The following is a 7,873-nucleotide window of genomic DNA, read 5'->3' on the forward strand; positions in this document are numbered from 1 at the left end:
AGAGACCCCCAGGTCTCTATGGTTGGTACTGGGATTCTTTAAAGTGTCACCATGCTTGGCTGTGCCTTGACCACACAGAGACTCTGCCTGCCATGTGATCGGATTAAGGGTGTGTGCTACCACTGCTGGACTTCTGCTTAATGGCTCACTTTTATCTCTGATCTCCAGGCAACTTTATATATTAACATACAACTAAAATCACATTTCAGCACAAATAAAATATCACCACACAAACTGAAAGAAAAAAAACCACATGATCATTTCATTAGATGCTGAAAAAGTCTTTGACAAAATCTAACACCCCTTCATGATAAAGATCCTAGAGAGATCAGGAATATAAGGAAGCCCCTGCGGTGGTCCTATCTCTCTGAACCAGAGCTACTTCCTGTGTGTCTGTCTTTTTATAGTGTTTCTGTTCTGCCTTCTCATTCGTTGTAAACCCAACCACATGACCGCCTTGTCACGGCCTGTCTGTATAGACCTCCAGGTTTTCTATGATTGGTATTGAGATTAAAGGCATGTGTATCCAATACTGGCTGTATCCCTGAACACACAGAAACTAATCTAGCTCTGCCTACCAAGTGCTGGGATTACAAGCATACACCACCACTGCCCTGCTTTCCTATGGCTTACTAATAGCTCTGACCCCTTCAGTAATGTAGCAGGATACAAGATTAACTTAAAAAAAATCAGTAGCCCTCCTATATATAAATGATAAATGGGCTGAGAAAGAAATCAGAGAAATATCAGCCTTTATAATAGCCACAAATAATATAAAATACCTTGGGGTATCTCTAACTAAGCAAGTGAAAGACCTGTATAATAAGAACTTCAAGTCTCTGAAGAAAGAAATTAAAGAAGATATCAGAAAATGAAAGATCTCCAATGCTCATAGATAGGTAGGATTAACATAGTAAAAATGGCAATCTTACCAAAAGCAATCTACAGATTCAATGCAATCCCCATCAAAATCCCAACAAAATTCTTCACAGATTTGGAAAGAACAATACCCAACTTCATATGAAAAAACAAAAACCCAGGATAGCTAAAAGAATCCTGTACAATAAAACAACCTCTGAAGACATCAGCATCCCTGACTTCAAGCTCTACTATAGAGCTACAGTAATAAATACAGCTTGGTACTGGTATAAAAACCAACATGTGGACCAATGGAATCAAATTGAAGACTCTGACATTAATCTGCACACGTATGAACACCTGATTTTTGACAAAGATTCCAAAACTGTACCATGGGAAAAAAAAGCATCTTCAACAAATGGTACTGTATAACTGGATGTCAACATGTAGAAGACTGCAAATAGATCCATATCTGTCATCAGACCTAACAATGAATTTGAAGTCTCCAGAAATGTGATGGGGCCCAAAAACTACAATTCCACATGGACAATAATAATACCACTAAGCTGACAAACATCACCCAAAGATCAGCTTTGGACTACAAACTGCTCAGGACAATTTCTAGATGGCTAACTGAGATGACCCAGCTTCACAGACTGTTCAAGCAAGGACTTGAGATAAGCCCTACACTTTTGCAATATGCAGAGACTGGACAACAGATGATACAGCTACCACTCCCAGAACTTGACTATTAACTCAAAATTTTTCTTTTCAGGATCCTCTAAAGATGCCTTCGGCCACAAACATGAGGAAGCAATTTTAATAACACAGCACCCGCCCATTTCCCCAAGAGGTGGGGCAGGTGGTTTTCAGTCTTTCAATGGGTTTTGGATAATTGTCATTGTTTAGGATGGTTGGGTACAAGTTGTTATTGTTAATGGTCAGGAAAAAGGCTAAACAGATGAAATTAGATTTAAGATTCTTGTTTGAGAAAAAAGAAAAGAGAGGATATAGATAAGAGGTAGATTATTGAATCTATTCTGAAAAAAGATATAGAAATGATAGTATAAAAGCTAAGTTATTGAATCTACTCTGCAAACAAAAAAGAGAGAATATAGATATGATATAGATAAAAAGGTAGATTATTGAACCTACTTTTAAAAGGCAACTACTAGTTTTAAATATTTTACATTGGATTGGATTTTTGTATATTGTATACAAATTATGTATATTGCTACAAATTTGAGATTGATTTATGTAGATATGATATGATAAAAAGGTAAGATTATTGAATCTATTTTTAGAAAGCAACTACTAGTTTTAAATATTTTACATTGATTGAATTTTTGTATATTGTACACAAGTTATATGTATTGATACAAATTTGAGAATGATTTTGTTAGAAAATGCTGTATGTATACTTCTAATCTTGTTCAGGATATTGTACCTATAAAGTTCATTTAACAATGTAATGCAAATTGCTGATCCTTGAATGTTATTATTACCAACTATTAGGATATAAAGAAATAAAAGTTAGTAGTAAGACATTACAATCGAACTTGTAGTCATATTAGTTATATTTTCAAGGTCAAGCAGAGATATATTTTAGATAGACAGCTCATCTTCAAACCCTTCAGAGAACTACAGAATATGGCATTTAAGATATTTTAATAACATAGATTTTTTTTCTTTTTTTATGACTATGAGACATGTCTGCTCCTGGCAGTACCAATCTTCAGAAAAGATATGGGCATTGAAGAAACTGCATATGGAGTTAACTTTCATTGTGGCAAAAGTTAGCCACTGGACAACAAAGTATCCTCACATAGAAGGCTGACAAACAGAACAAAATAGACAAGCAGGACACACACACACACACATACACACACAAAAAAAAGGGGGGGTAGCTGCCAATCCTTGCCAAGACAAGTGTGGTTGCAGCTTTGGCAACAGGCATCCTCTGAGGCTAGGACAATATGACACCATTGCTGAAGTGGCTTTGCAATCCAGAAATGGTACAGTGTCCCTTTCTTCAAAGGCAGCTGAGCAGGCAGTGGTCGGATGGTCCCTGGTATGCAGTGGAACAGCAGCTGGAACAGTTACTCTTGAAAGAGTAACTAGGCTGATGGAGTCTGGCCTCTTAATGGTAGACTGGCATTTAATAAAGGAGATGAAGCCACCCACAAGCCGAGAAGAATGGGAAGCTGAATTCCAAAAACACCAGAAATTTCCAGAATTTAAAGTCCTGAATCATGACAGAACACTGGTGGAATTCAAGTTTATCTGGTACATGGAATACTTGCACAAAATATGGGATTGAGCTGTAGGCCCTGCGTACATCTTGCTTCACAAATGAGTCTGTCAGATACACTAACCCTTTAGCCCAAAGATGATGCCCCATTGTACAGAGAAACCTTGGGTGACTCTCCAGTAAGCTAGCGTTTCTGTCGTAACTCACGTTTTTTTTGGAAGTCACTTGTTTGTACTTCCTGTTTTGCTAGGTAATATTATTTTCCTTTCAGGTCTCTGAGGGAATTGAAGATTAGATAGTTATAGTTATAGTTTTTCTTGTTAAGAAATTCAGAAAAGAAACTCACTAAGAGGTGTTAAGTGTATAAGTTTGAAAGACATCATAAGATAGTTTTCTGTTGGTAATACAAGATAGGATAGAAAGTGACTTAGGTAAATTTTGGACTCACCAAAATAGGATAGATAATGGAATATTTTCTCTGAATTTGTCAAATGCAATGGAATAGACATTGTTGATGTATTAATTGCTTGTATATATTGTATATAGTTATTGCGCTTATTGTATATAGTTTTTCTTATATCAGTTATAACTTATTTTTTATTAGACAAAAAAGGGGAAATGTGGTGATATTTTATTTATGCTGAAATGTGATATTTTTATTGTGCTTTAATAAATAAAGCTTGTCTGGAGATCAGATGAATAGGAACCTCCATTATAAGTAAACAAAGAAGTCTGGCAATGGTAGCACACACCTTTAATACTATCACTTGGCAGGCAGAGATCTGTCTGGATCTCTGTGAGTTCAAGGCCACATAGAAAGAGAGTCAGGTGTGGTGGCACATGCCTTAAATTCCAACACTAGTTAACCATGAAGGTCTATACAAAGAGACATTAAGTGACAGAGTTGGGCAGGAAGAGGAAGTGATGTAGTTGGACAGAGAGAGCAAATCCAATGGCAGAACAGCAAGACATATAGGCATAGATAGGCAGGAAGTAACTTGCATTTGGAAGCTGCCTAGTTGGTGAGGTTATGTCAGCTGTGGCTTCCCCTAATTCCCTGATCTAAGGCTTTCACTTCTATGTCTGGCTCTGTGTTTTTTATTTAATAAGACCATTTAGAAATTCATCTACATCAAAATGACTGAGATACCATCTTACACCTGTCAGAATGGCTATGATCAAAAACACTGATAACAGCTTATGTTGGAAAGGATGTACAGCAAGGGGAACACTCCTCCACTGTTGGTGAGAGTGCAAGCTTGTACACCCACTTTGGAAATCAGTATGGTGGTTTCTCAGAAAATTGAGAATCAATCTACCTCAAGACCCAACTATACCACTCTCGGGCATATACCCAATGATTGTTCAATCATATCACAAGGACAAACATGGTATGTACTCACTCATAAGTAGATACCAGATGTAAAGCAAAGGATAACCAGACTACAACCCACAGCTCCAGAGAAGTTAGCTAACAAAGAGGACCCTAAGAGGTATGAATAGATTGCCCGACAAAGGAGAAATAGATGAGAACTACATGAGCAAACTGGAGGTGGGGTAGGGGTAATGGAGGGCAAGGAATGGGGGATGAGAACACAGGGGAATGGGAGGTTCGAGCTGGAACAAGGACAGAGTGGGAGAGCAAGAAAAGATACCATGATAAATGGAGACATCATGGGAATAGGGAGAAACAGAATACTAGAGAAGTTTCCAGGAATCCACAAAGATGACCCCATCTTAGACTACTAGCAATAGTTGAGAGGGTGCCTGAACTGGCCTACTACAGTAATCAGATTAGTGAATACCCTAGCTGTCATCATAGAGCCTTCATCCTGTAACTGATGGAAGCAGATGCTGAGATCCATGGCTGGGCACCAGGCTGAACTCCAGGAATCCAATTGATGAGAGAGAGGAGGGATTCTATGAGCAAGGGACATTGAGATCATGATGGGAAAACGTACAGAGAGGGCCAGCCAAACTACTGGAAACTCATGAACTCTGGACCGATAGCTGTGGAGACCCCATGAGCCTGGACTAGGCCCTCTGGATAGGTGAGACAGTTGTTTACTTGAACTGGTTAGGGGGCCCCAAGGCAGTGGGATCGGGATTCATCTCTGGTGCATGAGGGGAATTTTACACATTGTGCAGCCTTGGTGCAGAGGGGAGGGGCTTGGACCTGCTCAACTGAATTACCAGGCTCTGCTGACTCCCCATGGGAGACCTTGCTTTGGAGGAGGTGGGAATGGGGGGTGTATTGGGGGGGATATTGGTGGGTGGGAGGAGAAAGGAGAGGGCTATCTGTGGTTGGTATGTACAATGAATAGAAAATTTCTTAATAATAAAAAATTTTAAAAATTTTAAAAGACACACTTTTGTGAAAAATATTTTTATTTATTTATGCATGTATTTGTTTGTTTAATTATTTATTTATTGGTTTTCTTGAGACAGGGTGACCTGTCTGACCAGACACTCAATATGTAGACCAGGCTGGCCTTGAACTCACAGAGATCTTCCCACTTCTGTCTCCAGAATGATGGATGGAATCAAGGATGTGCACTACCATGCCTGGTTGAGAACATTTTATTTTCAAAACAACCTTTATTGTCCTGTGAGAAATCCTCACAGATGTCACAATGAAAGAAGATGAATAATATCATTAATTTTCTGTATCAACATTGGTTCTGGAACAGAATGAGTAGAGAACATATCCAGAAATTATATGTCAAGATGAGTAGAATTGCTATTTTATAAAATGTTCAGATTCCTGCTTTACTTCTCAAATATATGCTGAAATTTCTTTTTTTTTAACTGAGAATTTCATACATACTCATAGTATATTTTAATCAATCCCACCCCCACCCCTTTTAATACTTGATCTCCAGCAGGTGATGCTGTTTGGGGATACTTAGGAGGGGTGACCTTGCTGGAGGAAGTATGTCACTGGAGGATGGGACTTGAGGTTTCAGAGTCTTGCATCATTTCCATCTGCTCTGTGTTTCTCACTTATGGATCAAGATGTGAGCCCTCAGCTTTGGGCTCCAGCTGCTGCCATGATGGTGATAGAGGCCTGTACCTCTGAAGCAGTGGTCCCCAGTAAACCCTTCCTTCTGTAGGCAGCTCTTACTACTTTGACAACTTTATTTTTGTAGTGCTCCAATCAGCACTAGAGATATCAAAAATAAAAGAGGAGAAAAGACATATTGACTTGAATAATTTTTTGTACTGTAATGTAGATCTTAATGATTTCCAAATTATATTTCAGAATTATATTCTTGAGATGTGAGATATCTAGTTGGGTAATGATGACTGAATACAACCTTTATGACTCACTTAGTAGAAGGAGGGAACCAGTTCCCACCAGTTGTTTTCTGACAACCACACACATGCCAGAGTATGAATATAGCCAGTCTCGTGTACAAAATAAATAATAAATTAAAATTTTAAAACACATTATGCACAAGTAAGCTAATGAGTACACTTTATTACATATACAACTGAGAATCAAATTAATTGCAAAATCAAGTATTTTCATGATTTTTTTCTTTCATGGGTAAGTGGATACAGAAATCAAAATCAAACATCTGCCTCTCTAGCTGTTTTAATATTACATGTGATTCTATGCAATAACAAAATGATACTATCTTTTTAAGAGGAAAAACAGTGTATGTATGAATTCTTTTATATTATATTAAACACTATTCAGAAGTCATGAGTTCAAATATTGAATCTTATCCTTCAGATTGATGAATTCTAACATGTGGAAGTGTTGCATTTCCCAAAAGTTTCATCAGCACAGTTTCCTGAAACCTGGGGCTGGTGAAATAGTTCTTCACATAGAGGTGATTGCTGCCAGATCTGGAAACCTAAGCCTAGACACCCATATACACACATGTGAACTCAAAGTAAATAATAAACTATAAAAAGAACTTGAAATTATTAATCGTATATACCCTGTTATCCAATAAGCCTTCTGGATGTTACATGGGTTACATGTCATAATTTTCATGATTGAAGGGCTGTTAAGTTTGAGTGATGGTATGTAAATAAATAACATTAAATTATATCTACAGAAGCAAAACCTTATCCTGGGAATCAAGACTGCGTGTGCCATGTTATCATACTGTTTAAACAGACAAAGGCTAGAACCTCGAGTTCCACAAACAAATGTGAATTCTCCTTGGGTCAGTTAAATGCTGTGTCACTAGTCATGTCAACAATGTGACTTGTGTCTACATTAGAGGGGTATCCATAAGTGCATTTGAGCCTCCCCAGCTTTCCCAATATTTCATCTATGATTTCATCTATGATAGGTATTGAAAACTTGATTAAAAATGGTAAGACTCAGTACTCTTCCCCCAACATCTGATTGGAGGAACGAATAATAAGGAATGGATTCTAAAATGTTGATTGCCACAAAAAATGAAAAGGCTCAATTGGGAAAATTCCACACACAGCTTTACAAAAATATAGGAGTTGGTCGTACCCAGAAAATAAAGTCCAAGTAGAGATGAGAAATTGCATTTTTTGTTTAACCATCAGCTACATGTAAGTTTTAAGTTTAGAAATCAGGTTTAAACAGCATCCCTTCCAGTTAAAACAATATGATAGCATCTTGTTTTTTGTCTTCTGTTTTCTTAATAGGTACATAAATCCAATGAATAAAAACCTACCTGAAACATGGGACAGGCATCGGACATCAGAACTGACAATAAAAGTTAATTGTCCATCCCTAGTAAAGTTCTCCAGGAACCAATCTGTATGGTA

Source organism: Peromyscus maniculatus, chromosome X (assembly GCF_049852395.1).
Source record: "Peromyscus maniculatus bairdii isolate BWxNUB_F1_BW_parent chromosome X, HU_Pman_BW_mat_3.1, whole genome shotgun sequence".
In the NCBI taxonomy this organism is placed as follows: Eukaryota; Metazoa; Chordata; class Mammalia; order Rodentia; family Cricetidae; genus Peromyscus; species Peromyscus maniculatus.